The sequence below is a fragment of the Mastomys coucha genome, unplaced genomic scaffold (genome assembly GCF_008632895.1).
Source record: "Mastomys coucha isolate ucsf_1 unplaced genomic scaffold, UCSF_Mcou_1 pScaffold22, whole genome shotgun sequence".
NCBI lineage: Eukaryota > Metazoa > Chordata > Mammalia > Rodentia > Muridae > Mastomys > Mastomys coucha.
Window position 1 is genome coordinate 189,466,113 of NW_022196905.1, and position 24,928 is coordinate 189,491,040.

A 24,928-nucleotide genomic window follows, 5' to 3' on the forward strand; every position below is an offset into this window, starting at 1 on the left:
TCCTGGAACTCACTCTGTAGACCAGGCTGGCCTCGAACTCAGAAATCTGCCTGCCTCTACCTCCCAAAGTGCTGGGATTAAAGGCGTGAGCCACCACCGACCAGCCACCCAGAACATTTCTAACTTCTGACTCAGCTCTTCGGAGTGTAGCTGGGAGAAGAGGTTTAAAAAAAATAAAAATAAAAAAAGTCACATTAGGACCAGAAAGGGTTAATTTCAGAGCATTGAGAAGTGCTGTCTCTAGGGTGGGCGCTGAGAGACTTCTGAGTGGGTATTGTTCAATCAATGCGAGCACACCACAAACTGAAAACATGAGGCCAGAAACAAGGGGACTGGCAGGGTGCTAAGGTCAGAGGAAGGGGAGGGGAGGATGGTAAGGACCAGTGGCTGATGGGAAGTTTGGCTTGGAAAGGAAGAACAAGGCCATTCTCTCCGAGCTGGTAGGAAGCTGTTTCGAAGATAGGCATGGAGAGAGGATGCGGCTTGAGACAGTGAGCGCTGTGGAGAAGGATGAGAGCAACCATGTCACGTGGTCAACAGCTACGCATAAAGGATGCAGCCAATCAGGGAGAAATCCAGGGAAAATAAGCAAAACAGCTGAATCCAGATTTGGGGAATTTCCTGATCTCCCCATGAAGTTCTGTATCAGCCAACCACTGAGAGGGTAAGGGATTAGAGTGGCCAAAGCTGGGGGATGTACTTGGAGACACAGCAGAGCATTAGAGAGGCACCTAAATCTAAAGACTAGCTCAGAGAACCGGTGGAGCCCGCACTTCACTAAGTATTGCCAATTAGGCCTCCCGACCTTCCTATTTCTCCCTCTCTTCTCTTTCTTTCTCTTTTCCTCTCCTTCTTTCTCTCTTTCTTTCTCTTTTTCAGTCTCATTGTTTTTTTCCCACTTATTACTTTATTTAACAACACTAACTAGATGCTTTTATTACTTTAGGTAATTTGCAAGGTACCAGCTGGGGAAGGGAAAGTGACTGCAAGATCAAGATGAGCTAAATTCCTGGTACCTTTTCTTTACCTCGTTACCATAGATACTTGGTTCTCTCAGGCTCACTCTGTATGTGTCAAAACTGGATGTGTATGTGTGTGAGGATTTATATATATATATGGCCATATAGATGTAAACATCTCCCATGTTTGTCTCTGATATTGATTAATGCATTTTTTTCACATAGTGGGTAGTAGAAGTAGTGTTATATAGGTGTGTGTGTGTGTGTGTGTGTGTGTGTGTGTGTGTGTGTGTACTTAGTAGCTTATTTGAAAACCTTAGTACTCTTCATGCAGTTGGCTGTGTATCCAACAGTGCTGTTGCAAACACGGCCTATAAGTTTTTATGAACCGAGATGAAAGAACACCCTAAAAAAATATTCAGGGCATGAGAGAGAATGGGCAAGGTATCCTGATATTCGAAATGAATCCTTGAGCAGGTAAAAGTAATTCAACTCATAGATTACTGAACACATGGCAAGCTATATGCACAAACCAGTGCTCTTTTATTGAAATAAGGAAGCCAGAAAGACAGGAAAAAGGAAGCAAACAAGAAATTTATCTTCTAAGCAGGAGAAATAAAAGGATTCAGATATATCTGGACACTCATGTTAGCTTCACCACGCTTGGGAAAGAAGGTAGGTAAATGGCACAGCTCTGTGTGGCAGATCTCCTGGAAGCTTCTGGGAGTCCAGCCTTGCAGAGACATCACACAATTCCTAGGAAGCTAAATTTGAATCTCACCTTTGAATGTACATTTCAGAGTTTTTTGGGCAAATTCAGAAAGTTTATAACTTAGCATTGGTCTTACACTGACAATTCTGGCTCTTTCATGACAGTTGTATCCTCGTGTGATCTTGAAGACAGGTTAAAATTTCTAGGCCTTAATTGACTCCTCTGGAAAGTGGGATGAAGTGATAACTTCCCAGGGGTTTGCCATGAGAAAGAGGATGTGAGTTAGCATTTGTGAAGCACTTAGAAGAGAGCTGGAAAATCTAAAGGTATGCTTAGCATTCTTGTAAATACAGGGTTATTGAGGGGTGGCCAAGCTTTAAGCATTGCACTGTGCTGCAGTGATAGACAAACCTGTAGGCCTCTCTTTGTAGCTATCGGGGACTCACGTGTTTCAATGACAACTCTCTGGGCATGGCTAGGAAGAAAGATCATCCTCTATGCTCATTCTTCCTTTGTTCTCTTGGCTTACAGCAATTCCGCGTCATCACCTGCCGCTGTTGCCAGCCAGGTGCTAGCAAGGTAAGTTTAAGAGGACTGCTCACTACCCCAGCCCCTTTCTCTCTGTGTTCCCAAGTGTCCTCCACCAGCCTCTCTTCCTCTCTTTCTCTCTTTCTGTCCTTCTCTGTACCCCCTTCTCTGTTGTCATAGCTCTGTTCCTGTCTGTCTGCCATTACCCCTTCTCTCAGTCCCCCTTGTTAGCATTTTGTCTAAGCTCTGCCCCACAGTTACCTGGCAATAGCCAGGGATGCTTGACTCACTATAAAAGGGGCTGCTTGTCCCCTCCTCCCTCTCTTGCCTTCTTGTTCCAGCTCTGTCTTCTTGCCCCTTCCTCACCTCTCTCCCCATTCCCTTCCTCCCTCTCTATCCATGCGCTCAAGATCGGTCTCTCCTCCTCCTCCTTCTCTTCTTCCTTCTCTCTCTCTCTCTCTCTCTCTCTCTCTCCCTCTCCCTCTCCATCTTCTTTTTCCTCTCTCTGCCTTTCTCTGTTTCTACTACCCGCTCAACTCCCTTCCCCATGTCCTGAATAAACTCTATACTATATTATACCATTGTGTGGTTGATTCCTCATTGGGAAGGGATGCCTCAGCATGAGCCAGTGAAGGCACCCCCTTGCCCCACACCTGACTGCAATCCACCAAACATATTCCTTCTCTCCTTATCTTTTCATAAAACACAACACCCCTTCCTTCGTTTTTCCCAAATAAACCATCTGAATACCAGGTCTGTTGCATAGTGTGATTTCTCAGAGGGACACCTTGGCATGGGCCTGCCCTGCTGCATTATAATTCATAACACACACTCTACACACACTCTTTTATGCCGAGGCAGGAAGATCATGGATTTATGTAGAAGGTGGGCTATATAGTATGACCTTGTTTCGACAAATAAACAGTTAATAAACCTTAAATAATTATAAACAGCATTTCACTTACAATCAAAATATGAATGTCAAATTAAAAATAAGCATTAGCTAATTTTAAAATAATCAAAAATTCTAAATTATACTTTGTTGGGTCCTACTCAGCTTGTCTTAAAAAAAAAATTCTTTTTAAAGACCAGAAACAGAATCTTGATTGGTGTGAGAGAATTTTAAATGAATCTTGGTCAATGGATGCTTGAGATTGATTGGACTCAAATGGAACTAGTCATAGTCTTTAGAGACAACTGGCTTCTCAATTAGCATAGGCTATCTTGAGACAAATGACGCAGGATGGATCAAGTCTGCTGAAAGAGTGCAAAGTCAGGCAAAGTGAAAAGTATAACAGTAAGGACCTATTTTTTTCTCATTTTCTCAGAGTCCTTCCCTCCCCCTTTAGGGTGATTAAATTCTCCCCATATACTTAGCATCTTTCAGTGGTCCACACCAGGGTTCAGTTTTACAATGAAATAAACCCTGGTGGGCTCAACAATAAGCCTCAGATTGTTTCTATGCAAATGGATTAGCTTAGCAGCATAAAAACCACTGTATGCATAGAGAATTTAAAGATGCCAATGAAATCAGACAAATGGTATAGTTTTAAAAAGTGCCATTGCCTTGCTTTTGAGGTGAGGGTTCAGTTGTGTATACACACCATGGAACTGGACTGTTCCGATGTAGACGGTCACCTCTTGTGAATGTACAGCTGCTGACCAAGTGTGCTGATGAGGCTCACGGAGGAAAGCTGTGCCTCCTCACCTGCAGCGTGTTCTGTGGAGGAGTTTGCAGGAAGGGACTGTATGCTATATTCGCAGTTTGACAAGTAATAGCATGAATACGTAGAACATCTAGTTTTGCTTTTCGTATTCTGTTTATCGTAGACAAACAGAAGATCCATTGCTTTATTAAAAGCACATGACACACGAGAGAAAAAAGCACTTCAGGAGGTTCAAGCAGGTCCTCACCACTCATCCACGGAGTCCACAGAAGACTGTGCGCTCTGTGGACTGTCAAAACCGTTTCAAACCACAAATTGATTTTGATATATACGTCAAACAGAATGGTTCGATGAATTTGTGTAGTAAAAGTATTTAAGGCATTTTCGTAATCGGCAAAGCTAATGTTTGCTGGGCTCACTTGCAATCTTATTCTAAGCCAATACATGGAGAACCAGTGTGCCTTGTCTTTCCAGAACTTGCTCAAGTGATCTTGCTGCAGAGATGAAAGCAGGGCAGAAGGATGGCAGATTCTTTGAAAGCTGTTAGTATTTACTTATTCATTCCTTTTATTCTGTAAACTGACGGTGTGTCTGGCAGATCAGATAACATTTCAACTTTATGAGGAATAAAGGTAAACAAAGCCATATACATTTGTCTTCAGGTGGCAGAGACTGATGTTAATCACACTTCCCCACTAATACACTCACAGTACATGAGGTAAAGATAAATGATGTAAGACCAGCAGGCAGAAGAATCCAAGATACCCTGGGAAGCTTCTTGGGGGAGACAGGGATTTTCCAATAGAAAGGTGGTGGGGCTCTTGGAGGTTTAGTAGAGCCAGGGTGGAGATAGGGTCTGAAGAACCTTAGCTTATAACCCCGGAGGCCAAGGGAAGGTTACTTATGTTTTGGGCTCACACTTGCAGAGATTAGCAGAAGGGAAAAACACTCTTTTATTGCTTTACAGCTTCATCCTGGCAGTGAGTGTTTGCAGTTGCCAGAGCTTGAGGTGGCATGTCTATACATCCTGAAGATCAACAGAGCTGGACTAAAGAGAAGCCATGGCTCTCTGAAAACTCACTTCCAGTGTTCCATGTCAGGTTCTTAGGTTACCTGCGTCACATGTTCTACAACCTCCCCAGACAGCACTCTACCCTCAGTGGATACATTTTCAAGCGGACAGGCCCACGGGGGTATGTGAGAAGATGATGACTTTGGAGAACTTTGGAGGATTGGGGAGCTCAAAGCCATTGGTTTGGAAATACAACAGTAGTTTGATGCCTTATAAAGAGTCTGGTGTAGATAAGTAGTGTTGGGGTATGATAAGGATTTAAATTTTTATCCTCAGATCAGTGGAGACCATTGCAAGCTAGACCAGCCTTGATTACATTTGTAGTTTGAGATCATTAACCAGAGCCCAGCTTACAACAGCAGACAGCTCACTGGAAATGGCTGACCCCAGAAGAAACAATAGAAACAGGATGCACCCAAGAAGAGAGACAGATGCTCCAAGAGATATTCAGGAGGTGAGGCTTGTGGCATTAGTCCACAGACAGTGTCACAGGCTTATTATCTAGTGTGTAGAACATACAGAATGAGTCTATTCTGTGGGTAGTGAGCCCCAGTTGTTCTATCCATTCTAAAGTTTCAAAACACTAAAGTCTATTATTGGCTACCCCAAAGATAAATGCTACAACTAAAGTGGCCAATGAGACCAAAACAATGTTATCAATTTTGCCAATTGAAATGACGCTACTTAAATATTTCTCAGCTGAAACTTCATTGATCTAGTTTGCTTGCCCTGCTGATACATTTTTTAGTAAGCAGCTCAGTTTGCTGATTTGTGTTCTGGTCTCCTCTTTTTGGTCACATGTTAAAGCAGCAGCGATGAAACAGAAGGGTCAGATGCCACCACGTGCACACAAAACAAAGACACCACCTCGTGCACACAAAATAAAGAAGAGATCAAACTTGGAATCGCGAGTTTATACTTAGCACGGTGTCGGAGGCTTTGCAGAATATGATTGCAGACTTTCTCAGGAAATAAGAATAAGTCCCAGGATCTACGTCAGCAATCCCCAGAACCAGGGCTAGCGATATGTGCTGCCTGACTTTCCCGTGGATGCTGGGAATTGCAATTAAGGCCTTGTGCTTTGCCCCTTTGATCCTCTCTCCCCAGCCACCAAAATTCAGTTTCTTAGAAGCAAAACAGATACAGAACCAAAAGAATGCATGGGTTTTACATTTCTTTTGGTAAAGAAGTATTTTAGCTTCTTAGAGAAAATGGTTTGTCTTAGAAGTCTTCACTTAATAATTTTCTTTCTGACCTTTTATGTGATGTGTTGAGTTTGGGCCCAAATCTATATTTTATACTCAGTATTTTCTTCATTGTTAATAAAACACTTAAAGGTAAAACATACTCATAAGTACATTACTGTAAAATTCTTTCTTACAGTAGAAATAAATACCTCGATAGTACAATCGTGGTGAAATTAGTTCCCTCGATGCAGAGGGCCTATATTTTAGACCTGTGTAACTCTATTACCTCTGTGGTCCTGGAATGCCTCTGAATTCTTCTATTAATAACAACATAATAACATTCACGAGAGTAGGGCAAACCGAGAGATGACAATTACCCTGGACCTCGAACCTGGGAATTCTATAAATGAGAAAAATTGTTCTTTGATATTTTAGAGAAATACACTTTCTTTGTGGCACATTGTCCACGAAATATCCCCTTGGCATGAACTGCTTAAAACACACACAGACAAATGAACAAACCTCTTTACCCGGTTCCTGCTAGAACCTGCTGAGATACAATTTTCTGTGTGCAGGGCGCCAGCGATCAGTCACAGACACTTAAGCTCACTGGTGTCATAAACCAGAAGGGTCAGTCAGAAGTTCCTCCCTGGGATATAATCTATGTCCAAAATTTGCCTGGCAAACAGGGTAGTTCTAATAACTTTTTTTTTTTTTTTTTTTAATACTCAAAGTCAAATGCTTCAAGGGGAAGCAAAACCTATAGGCACTGCTTGGAGGCTTCTCGTCCATATTTGCGTTCTTGACTTAGTCTCTGATTCAGCACGCTTCCGCAAGAATAAAAGACATCAAAACTTGTAGCAATGCCCCCAAATCTCAAGGGTCTCTGTAAAGCCGTGAAGTGTTTTTGCGCGCCTTTATGATGTGGGGAGTTGAGGGCTGTTAGCGCTAAGTGGAGATTCAGTAGTCAAAACAAAACACCCCCCCCTCCGAAAACAAAACAAAATAAAAACTTTTTAAAGAGCACATTTTCTTACATTAATGGAGTCCAGGAAAGACGTTCATATGAAGCATTAAATGCCACTTCAAAGCCCTAAATAGGCTAGAACAAATAAACTGACCCCCTCATCTTGACCTAAATTATTGCTTAAACAAAGGTACACATTCCTAATTTACATGAAAGGCAATTAGGCCTGCTGCTGACAGTGTGCTGAGAAGTACAGCTGCCCAGGGCATGCTTTTATATAAAATACAACAAAGAGAGAAGTCCTTACTTTCGTGGTTGTTTTTTTTTCTTTTTCTTTCTTTCTTTCTTTCTTTCTTTCTTTCTTTCTTTCTTTTCTTTTCTTTTCTTTTCTTTTTTTTTAACTCAAACACTATCTGAGGGCAAGGAACATTACTTAAAATTTTTAACTTATTTGGGTAAACAGTTGTTATTACTGTAATACATTCTTCAAGTATGTTTCTTTATTATTATTAAAATTTTATTGCAGATAATTTGCAAATGGGAAAACATCAGGCAGTGAGATTTCACCACAGCCTGAGTGGCTGTGCAGTTAACCTTTGTGCAGTTAGAACAGGCCGTCTGAAGCAATGGCGCCTCATACTGAATGTCCACATCCTCCATCAGTTACATTTTTATTCAGTTACATTTTAACACCGCTCCCTGATTTGTACTTTTAGCCCCGGTTCATAATGTTTGGTATCCAAAAATTGGCTGAAAGGGGAATGAACTCTTTCCCCCCCTCCTCTGGAATACTTTGTAAACAAACTTGACTTTGAGAAACTGAAACAAAACAAAGGTAAAGAGTGCCTGGTAAACTCAAGCAGGGATGTTTGTATCAAAACATGAAGTGGATGTTGGTTAGCCTAAATGCATTTTTCTAACGTACCTACCATTCTGTCCTTCTACATGCTTAGTGATACTGCCAAGGGTCTTTCTTTTTCTTTATTAGAAAAATGCCTTTTTTTTTTTTTTCTGAGACAGGGTTTCTCTGTGTAGCCCTGGCTGTCCTGGAACTCATTCTGTAGACCAGGCTGACCTTGGACTCAGAAATCTGCCTACCTCTGCCTCCCAGGTGCTGGGATTAAGGGTGTGTGCCACTACTATCCAGGGAAAAATGCCTTGATAGTCAGAATTTAAATGAAGAGAGAAAGGAGGGTTACTATTAGCATTTCAGTCTCACTGTCTCCCCTTGTATTTATTTATTCACTAATCCATTCATCAAATATTCACTATCGACATTGTTTCGAAATTGATTTTTTAAAGCTTCTTTTTTAAGTATTTTATACGTGAATACTGTGTATTCCCATCATATCCCCTGTCCCTGGTCACAGTTGCTCTCATTTTCCCCCTATGTCTACTTCTTGAATTTGTGTCCTCTTCCTCACGTCCGTGGTGGGATATCGATGGGTGTGGTCATATGAAAACAACTGCACCATTAAGAACTGATGGGTGCAGCATCCTGGTCATGCCCAGAAGACAATAGTCTGTAACAGTACTCTGGTACTCTGGCTTTTACAACCTGTTGCCTGCTGCCCACACCTTCACATTCCTGGAGCCTCGGATGTAAGGGTATGTTATAGATGTCCCAGGGGGTGATGGGTAATTCACAGTCTGTTATTGTCCACACTTTGACTTAGTGTGGTTCTCTGTAGTAGCATCAGTCCGCCACAGAAGGGGGCTTCTCCGATGAGCTGTAGTCATCTGTGGATGTCAACGCAAGTGCTTAGAAAGTTGTTTGATACAGTGCAGCAGTGGTAGATTCTCTCCTAGAGCCCATTTACATCCCCATCACTGGTACTCGGTGAGGTTTATGGTGCCAAGCATTGAGTTCCCTTTGCTGGAGTCCTTAGACCGTTGGTTATTTCCAAGATGTGATGGCCACCATCACTCTATTACACACATCTTACTTGCCAGTTCTTATTGCAGTTCTCAGGATTTAGCACTGAGTAGGACTGTTGATAACATTTGTACTTCTAGCAGTTTACACTGTTCCTGCCACTTTGATGAGAGCTAGGCATCCTGAACATTCATACGCAGTGGGGATAGAGTGATTAACAAGGGGAGCTCCGTTCTTGCTTTTATAGCAGAAAAAAAAAAGTCTTCATGATTTTTAAGCCAAGTACGTTTGAGTTGTTAACAAGGCTCCACTAGACCCACATTTCATGGAAAGAGGAAGCTAAGGACATTTTGAACAGAGCTGGTCAGAGATACACAGCTCTGTGTAGTAATCAGCACTGCTAATTTGCTGGCTCTCTTTAGGCATCTATGCCTTATGCAACCAACCAAAGAAACTCAAGTAAATATTTTTTTTCTACTATAAATTTTCCAAGGGAAATGAGGCAAAATGTCTATTTGATTTTTCAAGGCTTGTTCTGATCTCATCTTTTCCTAATAGGACCAAGTATATGTGAGTAAGATGTTTCTGTGGAAAACATCATGGGATTTGGCCTCTGTGGCTGTAGTCATGGGATGGGCATTGCATTTATAGAACTAAAGATGCTGAACAGAGGAGAGGAGAGATGTCTACAACATCTCATCTATAACCCCCAGTGGAGACTTCAGTGAGCATTGGACGACAGGAGGCTTGCCCATGGCACAGTTTGCAAAGAACTAGGCCACCAGAAAACAACAAACATGGTTATCTGACCCAGAAGAAGCATCTTCCCTTCATTTCCCAGGGACTTAGTGAATAGGAGGCTAGATCTCCAAAGGGTGGGCGGTTTATTAGCAGAAGCAGGGTACCAGGCTGATGTCACTACAAACCAATAATCCAAGGATTATATGAGAGCAGTTTCAGGAAGGGAATATTATCATTAGCCAGATAGCTAGCTCTATCCTACATCAAAATTGTCAACCCGAGTAAGACAGTTCTATTACATACTCACACACAGCTTCAGCGTGGCCTATTTTTCACAATCCTTGGAAGTGGTAGAAATTCATATCCTGTTTTAGCTCCTACACTCTGTCACTGGGTTATTTGGGAAATTGTCTTCATCTTTCAATGCTTCTATTCTTTTTCCAATGTAAAAAGAGATGTAATATTTATAGAGATGCTATAGCATTAAATGAGATATTCCATAACATCTAGCCTGAGGAAACTACCATCAAAATATTAGCTTATAATTGCCTCCCCAAATATGTGGTAATATGCAGTTTCTTCAAGTCTTCATTTACGCATCTTTCCAGAGGGAGATGTTGAGGTAATGCTCTTCATAGAGCATAGAGAGTCTTAAAGCACCAAGTATTTCATCAGTGTGAAGAATTGTTAACAACACAATACAAGATTTCATCTACATTGGGTAAATATCATTACCTTCATTATGTAAAGATCAGAGGGAAAGCACAGAACTAAAGTCGCTTGTCCAAGAAAACCAGAGTTTCAGGTTAGTTCTTAGGTGTATTGTTGGACAAAGGCTCCTGGGAGGAAGTAATCACCAGCCATTCAAATCAGTTCAGACTGGCCAAAAGACTGCAGCCAATTCCCCTCTCCCCCATTCAGCTCACATTCCTGAGTTAAGCTGGTAGTTAACAAAACAAAATACTACAAATTTCTGAGATAGTGGTGTTGGCTAATCAGAGGAGATGGCTATAGAGGATAGGAGGCTATAGAGGATAGTAGATTCAGAAATCTACTGAAGGAGAGAGACTTACCAATTCAATAGCATAGCACATAAATTAATTAATATTGAAAAATCCCAAGAAGCATTTCTTAGTAGACTAGATATAAACAGTACTTTATCTGGTTAGAGAAACAAGCATTCACTGGGAATTAGACATTCCCTCTCTTCAAATGATCACAGCAACCCTTTCTACTCCAGGGAACTAGGCATGTATATTTCCTAGCCTCACCATAGATTTCTATGGTCTGCACTATCGTTTGATATAATAGCATAAGCTCCTTACCTTGCTCAGTGGCTCTAAGACCTCTGCTCTGTTTTCTTTCTCTCTAAAGACACCCCAAAGAAATCCAAAGTGTGATTAAATTTGTGAAGTAGCAAAGAGAAATCATTTGAGTCAGAATCTCTAAGAACGCTGGTGGCCTCAGAAGAAGTCCCAGTTTGGGTGTTCGTGTTCATTTGTTATGCAAATCATTATTATGACAAATGATAGGGTTTAAAAACTCCTTTCACATGGTATTATACAAGGTAAAACTGGGAGAAAAATTCCTTTATTAAAAGCTGACCTTGTTTTATTCTATCCTATTATACTTTATTCTGTCTTAGTCTACCACGTAAGGCTGTGAGTGTATATATGTGTGTGTGTATATATACCTGTGTATATGAATACGTATGTTTATATATATGTATATGTGTGTGTATGTGTGTATATACCTGTGTCTATATATATGTGTGTTTATATATGTATGGATACACATGTATGTATATATGTGTGTTTATATATGTGTGAATATATGTGCATATGTGTGTGTATGTATATGTACTTATATATGTATGAATAAGTGTGCATGTATGTGTGTGTTTGTATGTGTGTATACTATTTCTGTGTTATATCTGCATTTTGTAAGGTTATCACAGTCGAGCCAATGAACTAAAAGTTTGTTGTGAAGAAATGATTCATGGAAATCCTATTCTCTTACCTAAGCAAACTTAATACTACATACATGTAAAATAAAATACCATTCTTCTGGATCAAGAAAAAGTTCCTTTTCATATGTGTACCAGCACGCTGATTTCTATTAGAAAGGACAGAACATCCAAAACAAATTCTCAGCCTTCACGTCCTTAGTTGGGAGGCTCGTTCCTCTTGGCCAGGTAGAGCAGAGAAGGAGACTGCAGTGCAGCAACCATAGAGTGAGGGGATCTGGGAACAAGGACAGGGCAGAGCAAAAGTAGAAAGGATCGTGGCCTTGAGGAAGAGCAAAGATAGATGGGTCTAAACTTACCCTGCACTCCAAATCTAAAACCAGCAAAGGGCCCACATGAGCGTGGCTTGGTCTGTGCTTGGGATGTATGTTAATTATAAGGAAAAATTACAGAATACTGTGTATGGGGGTGTTTTTATGACATTTACTAAGTGACTTCAAGAAAAACCTGAAATTGACCAAATCATTAATGCTGTTTTAGAGATTTTAAATGATTACTGTTGTGAATTTTACTAACACATTAACATCAAAAGTGATTGCTCTTTATTATCATTACCTAAATTAGATTAATGTTCGGGAAACAATCTAAAATAAATAAAAATACCAAATGTGAAGGTAATTCTTTAAAAAGAAAAGAGTGAGCCACGGCTACAACCTGGTGATAAAATGCTTGTCTAGCATGCTCTGAGGTTAAATCCGTGGTACCACCAAAAAGAAAAAAAAAAGTTCCTTAGTTGCCTATAGTTTTTGGGTAGGGTTCAGGCATTTGGGTTTACCCCATCCACATCTGCATGTGTGTTGCTGTTGTCCATGTTCAGCTCATGCTTAGGCAGTCAAGGTGGTGAGATTTTATGGATGTAGTTTCTGATTATAGGGAACCAAGGGATGATGAGAGCAGGAGAAAAAGGTTTCCCCAGAGAAAGTACACCAAATAGTTATCCAGTACCAAATCGCTAGCCATGGAAATATATATTACAAATAATACAGACAGATGGAGCAGGTTACATTCATGTGTTTAGGAATACACACACACACACACACACACACACACACACACACATGCATATATGTAACAACAATTAATGAAAAGGGAAGTCATGAATTTGAAATAAAACAAGGGAATACATGGGAGGAATTGAAGGCAGGAATGAGAAGAGAGGAAGATGTAATTAAATGATAATTTTAAAAAATAAAAGAAATAATTTTTAAAAACCTTTGGGTTGGCATTGGGAATATCAATTTTAAGAGTACAACCATATTAAGGAGATTTTAAAAAATAAACAAAACAAAGCAAGGCAGAACAAAAAGACATAAAAACATCCCTAGAAAACAAAACAAAACATTCAATGTACACGTGAAGAAATAACTAGTTTGTGCTGCTGGTGTTGATAACATGGGCATGTTGGCCTCACTCAGGTATACCAGATGCTCTGCTGAGCAAACCAAACCCTACTACCAAGAACATTGAAGGCAAGAGTGTTGGTGGTGGGTCTTACCACAGTCTCTAGATAGCTCAACCCTTAATTTCTCTCCTTAAAATTCCCATGCAAGCCAGTTAGCAGAAGGCACATGGCCTTGACACAAGGTTCTCAGTGGAGGACATCAGTGGAGATATTAAGTTGCGTACAGTGGCTTCTTAAACCACCTTTACACACATGTTGTGACCACCAAAGCATGCCACACCAACAAAGAATCAGAAGTAGTACTGTGTCCCCAGGAGATCATTTAGAATTAAACATCGTTTTGTAAATAGAGAACAACATTACCCATAAGCCAGGTAATCACTGGCACCTCATTGTAGTACCAAAACTTGAGAAATTCTGGTTGTGAAGAAAGACTAGAAACATAGTGACTGTGTGTATATGTGTAGCTCTATCTCTATCATCTATCAGCTATCATCTATAGCTATATCATCTCTATCTCTATCTAATCATCTACATATAATATTTTTGTTGCCTAGCATGTTTCTACATAATATTCTAGTCATCTATGCCAACTCGGCATTGTACCATGAAAGTCTCTCCAGCAGAAAAAAACCCGAACATGGACCATATTAAACTGATCATAAGAGAAGGACCTCTGCCACTCAAGTTTGCTACCTGACTGAAAATGACGTCAGCTTCCCAAAGTCATCGACAGTGACTGACTTATTAAAGTGTTTCTCAATGCAAGCCAAATGACAGGCAGGATTAGGTTCATAGGTGTTCTGCTGCAAATCTCCATGGTTCTATCTAAGATACTAGAGGCAAACTATGACGAGTAAGGCCATCTTTAAAAGTTAAAAAAAAATTATGAATTAAAGAATGCCAAACCACTAAAATTTCCAAGGTTTTGCACACCTGCAAAGGAAATGAGTGAGCTTGGTGATAGCTGCCATTTTATGAAATCCAGTAGGACGTCCAAATGGAGAAAAACAAAGATGTTCGTGATGCTATTTTTAAGAGTGACTTTTATCCCCCCGCCTTGATATTAACATTCTAACAAGACAAAAGGGGTTTGAGGAACTATAAGACCACCTGGCTGCCATTATACATAGCTGAGCCCTCAGTCATCCTTGACAATGGAACAGCCTTTGGAGGAGGGTGGAGGGCAGCAGGAAACAGTCCGGGAGGAGGCCCGGGCACATAACACAACCAGAGTTGGTTGCTGGCATCCGCCAACAGGATAAAGGTTTCCATGACCCATCATTCTAAGTAGAAGGGAAACGTAGAGTGGGGGAATTCCTCCTTTTGAAAATCGGGTACATTTTACAAGAAAGATATGTACGCAAATGTACCATTAGGGGTTTTGTGTTCTTAATTTAAACACCCTAAATGGGTCCATTTGTGTGGAAGATTTCTCCTAATTCTGGCCATTGCATTCCTAGCAAATACAACCACGATTGGCTTGCTTGGTTTGATAAAGTCTACCATTAATTAAACATTTCCTTAGTCTCCATGCATGTCAGTTGGAGCGGTTGATCCCTGCTCGCCAGGCCTTTGGTCCCACAGCATGCTCGCCGAGCTTGGAGCCTTCTGCAGACACTTCTGCCCCTGGTGCACCTCATTAGGATGGGCTTCCTAGAGTTTAGTGAGGCTAAACGCTTCCCCGGTGCCTCATCCATTCCGCTGCAACCTATTTGTTTTGTTTCTCATCTCAGGATCAGCTTGCCTGCGCCTTCCAACATGACAATTAGCTAATTTAATAAATCTAATTGAGTCCAATGTGCCGCTGTGAGAGAACTGGAAGAAGGGCTCTGCCACTGCCTCTGGGTCTTCGTTTCTCCTCCCTTCACCAAATTCACATTTTTATAATACACTCCTCCGAGGAGAAGGGCTCATTGCTATTTCTAAAGTGGAAAAAACAGATTTCGATATACTTTTCTTTTCTTTTCTTTTCTTTTTTTGAGCCAGCTTTGACTGACTAGTGGTACCTACTTATAAATCTATGATACCTAAGGATTGCCAAAGATGATCGAGAGTTTTCTTGGAAGTAGTTTAATGTTTAATTAGTCATGTCACTATGGATCCACTAATGAAGCCCGTATATCTGTTATCCATGTTATATTTGACAGTGTGGAAGGCTTAGAGAGAACACCAGTTCATTAGGATGTAAGATGATTTTTTTTTTAACAATTTTAGAATGCCATAGTCTTCAAAATTATATGTATAGAATAGAATACATGGAGAATGGTGAAGCTCTTCATTAAATAAAAACATATTTGCAGAATAAAATGATGTACACTGGTCATATTGTTGTGTAGATTCTGAAGCTACAAAATTTTCTCTGCTTTTCCTATGTTTTCTTCTCATGGATGTTTCTCTCCGTTCTGGTTTGAGTACTAGGAACCCTTGAGTGGCTGATATTAACACCAGGGGGGAAAAAGAGGCTGGGATAAACAGGGGCAAAGGAAGAAAGTGCAGTGATCAGAGAAGAAATATACACTGGGATGAGGACAAACATCCAACAAACCCAAAACCACAGAGCTGATGCTACCCCAGAACTGAAGCTTCATAGGCCAATGCAATATACACTGAACAAAGCAACATGGATTCACAACAAAGGAAGAGCCAGCTGGGAGGAAGTCACTTAATTTGGGTTTATAAGCTCAAGGAAAGGAAAAAAGAAAAAAAATTAGTGTCAGCATTGGAATCATGAATAGGATCCTTAGATATTATTTTAAAGAGTATCCCCCAACCCCCTGTGAACTTCATTTTTATACAGCAGCAATCCGACAGGAAGCTGCAGAGACTGGAAGACTTTGGATGCAGTTAACCTCTCTCTTGGTCTCTTGTCCACGATCCATTGAAAGGGAAATGTGAAGAACTGACATAAGGAAACATCCAGCTGGCGGGATGTGTGTCAGAGGGGACTAGGGTCTAAGCTACTGTGAAGCTGCATGATACTGAGGGCTGAGGCGGTGGTTCAGCAGGGAAAGTTGTTTACTGCGCAAGCCCGGTGAGACCTGACTGAGATCCTGGAATCCGTGGAAAGGTGGAAGGAAAGCGCTCACTTCACAGAGTCTGCTGACCTTCACAAGAGCACAGTGGATGTCCTCCATCGTGCACACTCACACCTGACCAGTTCTAGAGACCACAATGCATAATGGACATGCAGAAGCCCGTGGAAAGGTAGCTCAAAATAAAGCTGGTGAGGTGAATAGGGAACGGAGGCTACAGATACTGTACACCATGCTGAAATGTTGATTTTTTTTTTAACAACAAGAGCATGGGAGAGTGCTTACAGAACTATCAGACTGTAATTTGCTCCGGCACAGATAATGAGCTGATTAGGAGTCCTGTTAAGGAAAGCTGGATGACAAACGGGGAAAGACGTAGAAGAATTTGGAAGAAGACCAAGGCAGGATACAGGGAAGGTGACTGAATGTAAGAAATCAATAGGAAGCACAAATCAAGTGACTCTGGATATGAGAAGTGTGGTCGCGGAGGACGGGGTTTCCTCTTCAGGACCTTCAACCGCAAATGCAGGGTGTCTACCAGCAAAGAAGGGGAGAGTGGAGGAGCATCAGAGTTTGAAGAGGAAAGATCCCGTGCTCAGTTTTGTCTTCACCGAGATACAGCTGGACAGGTTCAAGTGTGTAATTGGACTTCCAAGGAGGTATGAAGGTTGGAAGTGTGTATTTCAGAGGTAGTCTAGGTAGCGATTCTAGCCACTGGCCTAACGTTTTTTTTCTTGGGAGCTTGCAGAAGACATTAAAGAGTACCATGTCAATAGAATACAGAAGAATAATTCTGCGCACTGGTTGGAGAGGATGCACTGAGGAGTTAATGTCTTGTTGAAGGCATTGGTCTTGCAGAAGCCGCGGCAGGCATGTTAGGGACTGTGAGCATTCCCATGAACTCAAGACGTGTTAACTGCATTTTAACACCTTCAGGTTTGAAGACTCCTTTCCAGGATATGCAGGAACTTACTAACCAACTGAAAGGCCGTGCTCCTATTTTAACTTCTTATGTTTTGCCCTGAAAAAGTACGATTTTAATAAAGCACATAATAATAATTTTAATAAGATAATTTTTAAAAATAATAATTTTAATAAAGCACTGTGCCTATGAAACAATATTATTTATTCAACCAAAAGTGTTAGAAAACAAAAGAAACATTTTAATATGTTGTTGACTATCAAACCTGAGCTTAGAATATTAATGAATATCAATTTTTTGGTTGTAAAGTTAAATTAGCTTATTTTAAAGTACAATATTTTAAAAAACTATTTGAGCTGAATGGTTATTTTTAAGTCAAGGTTACTTAGTTCTTTATTTATTAGAATATATGTACTTATGTATGAAAGTACCAAGTGTTAATCACTTATATTTGTTAATTTTTCTAAAGCTCAACTTTTCAACTTTTAATTTTCATATTAGTGTTTATATATAAATATATAATCATATGTACATGTATGTGTATTCAAAGGAATTATTAAGCATAGTACAGATTTTTCTTTTTCAGAATAAAATTTAATTTGATAATACTAGGTTTAAAGGAATAAAGTAGTGTTTAATTTTTCTTTCATAATGAACTCTTTTATTAAGACTTAAACATTTTGGACTTGAGCCAGCTATGACATGATTATTGAACCAGAAGTTTTTATATTTCTTCACTTACAAAAATGAATATTCCTTCCCAATGATATTCAGATAACAAGGATAAGAAATCAGATTAACACTTAAGACATCAGATAATTATTCTTTAACATTCTCGAATGAGTTAAATAAAGACATGTGAAATGTCTAAGGTATTTATTAGAATAGCAAACTTAGATGTGGAAAATGGTTTTCAGGTATTTCAAAGACCCATAAAATGAAAATCAGAGCCACGAGGAAAGCACAACAGAGGAATAAGAGAATGCAGGCCGGAAACCTATTCTTCCCTGTACAAAAAGTTACAGCACTTGACATCTGTATCAGTTAATAAACATTAGAGAGATATATATTGCATAATGACTGAATAATAAGAAAACAGAGTAAGTACTGTGGTAATTTTTCATTTAATAATAATAGGTCTACTTAAAAAAAACTTGTTTAGAAAAAAATAAAATCATTGGAGAACCATAATGCTGTCTAAAATTTATGTAGTTTAAGACACATAATTATGAGCTATTTGATAAAATTAAAATGTGTACCTATATTTAATTCATTTTACGCTTATGCATGGATGATATTAAGTGTATTTCCTCTAAACCTTAGTATAATGTTATCTAACTTCAGGATATTGGAAGGAATTATTGGTTGTATGTTAAGACAACAATATTTCAAACTGTACAAAAATGTTGGTAAGCTTATACTAATTTATATATTATGCTCTTCAAGGACTCTGATAAGACACAGATGAAATATAATTGTAATTAGGAAGATGCTGAACTACGAGAAAGTAAATGTGGCCATCAAGCATACCTGCTGGCTCCCAGGTAGAGTTGGTACTTAACTTACCTGCATGCTGTGCATACACTATTTGTTTTTCCAGAAATCCCCATTAGTCAAGTCACTAGTGGCTAACCAATTAAACAAGTAACCAGCGTACCTCATTCGAACAAGTATAGTATAGCTGTTGCTGGGGTGACTCTATAAACGTCCAGGTGGGTCAATGTTGGGTATCAGCCTCAATTGCATGCTCTACCACATGACACAGGCTAGCCAAGGGAAGAGTCAAGGGCAGCTTGAGATTGTCTGCCATGAGTTCGAACATGTAATCAAGTGCAGGTTATGTGGATAAAAATCTTCAACAGAGTAAGAGAGATGTCAGGAAGGACAGGTGACCTTGCCTACACAAATGAACACTGAAGATCTCCAACTCAATGTCTAATGGCCAGGTCTATTAAACAAGAGCATTAATAACAGTGTTTTGAAACCCAGGTGTCAGTTTGTTACTTTTAATAAGCTTATCTGTGATATGAAGACTCAAGAGCAAAATCCCAGTTAAACCTGGAATCATTAATTGGCATTAATTGGAAGAACAGGTGAGGATGTGGTCACAGGGGAATAAGCCAGGACCCCGCCATGGGAGAAAAGCAGTACTGACAACAGAGAGATCAACTAAGAATGTTGGGTTCATAACCAAGATGAACCTCCTGGTACCACTAACCCAGAACAGGATTAATGAAGAATCCTGAAGACAGGGAAGACCTAATTTAATGAGATAGTGGGAGAAAGGAGAAAAAGCCACAAGGATCTTGAGTGGCAGTCAGTTGGAGGTCAAAAAGTAGTGGAGAAGAACCTTCTCTCCGAATCTCCATTATCTAAACCCTTGAGCATCAGCGGCTTAGACTAGCTTCCTACGTAACCACAAGGAGTACAGTTTATTCAGCATGCTCCTGCCTCAGGAAAACGTCTTCTCTCTCTGTAAGCACTCTGTTTCTGGTAACGATTTAATCTGAAAAGGGTCAGGATTTTTTTTTTTTTACATCCCTCCTAAGCTAAAGAGCAACATAACTAACATCTCCCTACAATGAGTTGACAGGCAACACAGGCAAGCTGACGCTTCAGCGTGAACTTGGAAACTGCCAAGCAAAGCCTATTCACAAAAGCTTTGTTTGTGGTTTTATAGCTTGGTAAATTTCCTCCAGATTTCGGTGTTGAATCATCCCTGGAAGCTAAAGGTACAGTCGTTGAGCTGATCAGTTTGATGGAATGTCTCTTTCTTCATTTCAGAAAAAAAAACGTACACTTTGCAGATATAATGTTATCTCTGCAGATTGAATTAAATATATTTAAGTTTTAGGAAAGGCTGTTTTCACTTTTGATGTTTCTTTTTTTTTTAAACTTTTTATTGCTCTTTTGTGAATTTCACACCATGCAGCCCTATACCACTCATTTCCCCACCCCCTCATACCCACCCTCCACCTTTGCAACCTCTCCCCCAACAGAGAAAAAAAAAATCTCACTGTGGAAGCTGTAGTGTGCCACAGTGTGTCCTCTGGTATACCCTTTGCCCATATTTCTTCGCTTGCAAAAGTCCCTTGCAATAGATACTGGAACCTCACAGGGACTCCTCTTAGATATCCTGTTGTTATCTTGTGTCATGGAGATCCTATAGTTTTGGATCTGTAAGACTGGCCCATTACATGCACTCTAGTACTTCATCTATGGGGTAGATGTTGGGGTGGGCTAACTCAAAGACCTGGATCTGGGCCTGAGAGAATTCTGAGCTGGGATACAGGGCCTGCTCCCCTGAGGATTGCAGCTGGTGAGGGACGTGGTCCTTTCTCCCACTTTTGTGACCCTGGGGCCAGCTGCCATAGATGGCAAAGGGTGAGAGAGGGGAGGAGGTTGTCTCTCCCTTGTCTACAGCACTATAGCAGACCATAGGCAGGACTGGCTCTCCCACACGTGCATATGCCCTCAAGGACACCTCACTGGCATCCCTTACCACCATCCATGACCAGCTCTACTGTGCTGCCCAGGTGAGGAGCCAGGCTAGCTCTCCCATTATGATGACCTATGATGGCCAGCACTCATGCCTACCATTAATAGCAATCGGTGGTGCCCGGTGGTGGTGATCTCTCTTGTCACAGTAGACAAGTTGCTGAGCCAGTTCTTTCATGCTCATGCCCTCAGAACTGCCTCACCCATATCCCTGCCACCAGCGTTGGCTCTACTGTTCTGCTCAGGCAAGGTGCAGTGCCTGCTCTTACAAGTGCTGCAGCTGGTGAGGGACAGGGACAAGGACAGCTTTCTGTTCTTATGACCCCAAGGTTAGGTCTTCCTGCTGCAGGTAGTAAGGGGTTACGGGGAGGTTATCTTTCCTTTATCCACTCCACTGCATGGGAGACCACATTTGTATCTTCAGGGTGGCTCACCTGCAACTCCTGCAATGTGTGGGGTCTGCTCTCCTGAGTACTGCCCCTGGCAAAGGGTGACATCAGCCTTCCTGCTTTCCTGTCTCCAGGGCCAGCTCTCCCATGATGCCCAGTTGAGGGGTGGGGCCAATTCTGCATAGCCCTCAGCTATCGTGTCCCCAGTAGGCAGCTCAGACCAGGGACGCCTGCCTGGCCTTTGGTGGTTACAGATCACAGCTGATGCTGAAGGGCCATGTACTCAGATGTGGCAACCCGCAGTAGCACAGGCCGGGACCCCACCATGGTCCCAGGTGACATCACTGGCTACTCACATCAAGCTGTTCCCCACTATCCTCAGGTCTCCAGTTCTTTTCATTGTGTCTACCTCCTTCTGTTTCCCTTCTCATTTCTCCAGTACTTACTAGCTCCTCTTAGTGGTTGACTGGGTCTCTGAGTGTTTGGGGTCATCTCAGGAGTGCTATTTCCCACTAAGGCATTATGGAGTCAGGCAGGGGTCATCTTGGGCGTGGTCTGATTCCCCAGACCTTTGAGGTGCCCCATTGGTGATCATCTCAGGCTAGTTCTTTCTTTAGGTCCCATGGTGCTGGGTTGGTGGTCATCTTGGGTTTACTAGTTTTACAAGTAATGTTAGGCTGCTAAGCATTCAGACGTTCGCAGGTCACAATACTGAACATAAACATAGCCTCTCTCCTCCCTGCCACCTACTGAGGTACATGTGACACAACAGCCACACCTGCAATGCTGCTGGGGCAGGCTATGTGATGTTTCTTATTTCTCTGAATCTCCTGTCTGGGTAGCCGTATCTGTCCACATTCTTCTAAGGTGCTCTCGAGTCATACAACTAATTCCTTTATGTTCTTCATGAGCACTCATCATGACAATCACTTCTTTCCTTTTGGGATAAACAGGCACCAAAAGTTATAGTTAACTGCAGGTATAATTTACTAAGTAGTGTTATACCGGAAAAGAGTCACTCCGGCTTCCATAGACACGGACTTGATAAGAACAATTTGGTTCTCCATTATGCTTGGTAGTTATGGTAGAAGGTGGAGCGTTTTTGCCACACTGAAACCACTTCTATTTAGTAGATGGAACCTCAACGACCTTTTGTTTGTTTCTATAACAAAATATCTGACAGCTATCAACTTGTGGGAGGAAGGGTTTGTTTTCTCACACCATTTTGAGGGTGTGTGCAGTCTGTCACAGAGGAGACTGGTACGGCAGCAGCAGGCTCATGAGCTTCTTGCTCATATCTGGATGCATCGGGAAGCAGAAAGGAATGAACACTGGTATTCAGCTTGTGTTTCACAGCCTGGCACCCCAGCAGACAGCATGATGATGTCTAGATTCAGAGTACGTCTTCCCTGATCAGTTGTTCCTCTCTGGAAGTTCCCTTGGAGACACACCCCAAAGTCCTCTTCATTATTATAATGGTCCTATAATATGCTTATTATAACCTCACAAGGCCGACAGTTGAAATGAACTACCCACAGTGAGAAACCAAAGCCTAAAGAAACCCCTTTCACATCCAGCAACTATGCATATGTAGAAAATAGGAAACAGAGGCCAGTTCTATTTCTGCCAAGACAAATGACAGTCTTACACGACCACCCATGCTTGCTAACTATGTTGTTCGGTTTCTTCAATCGCCAGCCAACTTTGCACATTATTTTTCTTTTTCATATTTTAAAACACCAGGATCCATTAAGCAAGGGAAAATCTTTTATAGGAACTACCTAATGCTGAACTGAGTGACCACAAGCAGGTTCTGTAACAGGATGAAAGTGAGACATTTCAGAGAGAGGTTGGAACATAAACTGCCTTTGTGGGTGGTGTTAGTTCTGAGTCTTTGGGATAAATATCGTTTCCTGGTTTGATCTATATTAAATGAATTATTATTTTTTTTTAAAAAGAGAAAACAGAGAAAAGAAGAAAAAAATCCAGCTTCCTCTGCCTCAGTCAGCCCTTGGCTCACTTTGATTTAATTCTTCAAAACATGCCCAACTTTGAGCTTCTTTTTAAATTTCCTGTTCAAAATGATGAGTTTGGGTTGCTGTATTAAATAATCAACATCCTCTTTCTGATCTCCTCAAGTCAGTGTGCTTTGGACTTAACAGGTAACTCTAAAGAATTTGAACACTGCTGATTTTCCTCTTGTACTTTCATTTTTCCCTCCAGTTCAGCTAACGATAATCTTCCCATTCTTCCCAAGTCAGCCAGAGACTCTTACGTTCACAGAGGATGTGCTGTACACCATAAACTTTTACAGCATGTCATTTCTCATTTCTGAATCACTTTCCTGCTTATTATTTGTTTTGGATTAGATATTTTAAGAGTAGCCTTGCCCCTGGCATTGGTGGCTCACGCCTTTAATCACAGCACTCTGGAGGCAGAGGCAGGTGGATCTCTGAATTCAAGGCCAGCCTGTTCTATAGAGCAAGTTCCAGGATGGAGAATCTCTCTGTCTCTCTGTCTCTGTCTCTGTCTCTGTTTCTCTCTCTGTTTCTCTCTCTCTCTCTCTCTCTCTCTCTCTCTGTCTCTGTCTCTCTCTCTCTCTCTCTCTCTCTCTCTCTGTGTGTGTGTGTGTGTGTGTGTGAGGGGGGGGGAGGGAGAGAGAGGACTATCTTTGCACTAGTGCCTAGACATTAACATACAAGAGTATGTTAATATACCCATTTAATATTTAATCAAATATCTGTTATAGCAGACAAGGTGCTTGGTAATGTGAAAGGAGCAAATGGTCACTCCCATGTAAATATCAGGGAGTCATTTTCAGGCCAATGCTCCCTTGGAAGGTGATTTTGCCACAGGAGAATTGTTTCCTTTCAAAGGACAGGCTCCCCATTCTCAGAGAGAGCTGACTCTCAGCCAGGGCAGGGTTGTGGTGATCGAGGGGGTCCCCGTGGTATAATTTTAGCCTTTGCAGAATTTTCCATTGCTTATCCTCAGCACTCCTGCCATTTCATCATTTCAATGATTGCTCTCCACAACACCGACTGACGATTTTACTGGCTGCGGTAGGGGTTGAGTTGGATTATATTTCACTGAGCAGCAGCCCAGCTTGTATAAAAATAGTTTTTGGAAAAGAAATAATCTCCTGTAAGTGACTGCAGTGAAAGAAAGACAATAAAACCAGGTGATGGGAGGTAGGTAAGCCAAAGCTAAACATTCACTAAATTTCACTAAATTAAAATATCTGAAGTCTATAGATGATGATTTTAACCATAGATGAAAAGTTTGTATGGTACCTGGTTTCTTCTTATTTTATATTTAGCATAAAGGTTAAACTCATTAAATACTTAATAAGCATAAATTTTCTAGGAGTTAATGAACTGTCATTCTTTCCATGATGAATTTGCACCAAATTTGGAGGACTTACTCTGAGATGGAATGTGATATTTTGCTCGAACAAAGCATTACTCTGTTAGTATTTCAATAATAACAAATCTATTAACTAGATTTTATTGTGATATACACTCACAGATGGATTGTATTTTTAAAAGAGAGGTAACCTACTTTTAATGCTGAAAATTTATGGAAGTTTTTCTTTGTTCTTTTGATGTTTTGTATGACATTTGGGAGCTCATGCTGCATATTCACCCTTGGATGCCGATAATACCAAGTTATATTATCACAGAAATGCTGTTGTGGCAGTTTGAATATGCATGGCCCATGCAGTGCCACTATTAGGAGGTATGGCCTTGATGGAGGAAGTGTGTCACTACAGGGGTGGGCAATGAGACCCTCCTCCTCCACATGGGAGTCAGTCTGCTCCTGGCTTCCTTTTGATGAAAATATCAAACTCTCAACTCCTTCTTCAGTGCCACAACTGCCTGGACACCTTCCTGCTCCAATGGTAATAGACTGCGTCTCTGAACCTGTAATTTAGCCCCAATTAAATG

General features: G+C 40.9%; 1 protein-coding gene and 1 non-coding gene across 12 annotated transcripts in view; both read right to left on the reverse strand.

Moving 5' to 3' along the window:
* Positions 1-24,928, reverse strand: part of Tenm3 (teneurin transmembrane protein 3) — a 1,282,613-nt gene that overhangs the window by 724,175 nt on the left and 533,510 nt on the right. The window lies entirely within an intron of this gene.
* Positions 21,650-21,780, reverse strand: LOC116071800. The gene has a single exon (XR_004111165.1). It is a non-coding gene; the product is annotated as a small nucleolar RNA SNORA17 (small nucleolar RNA).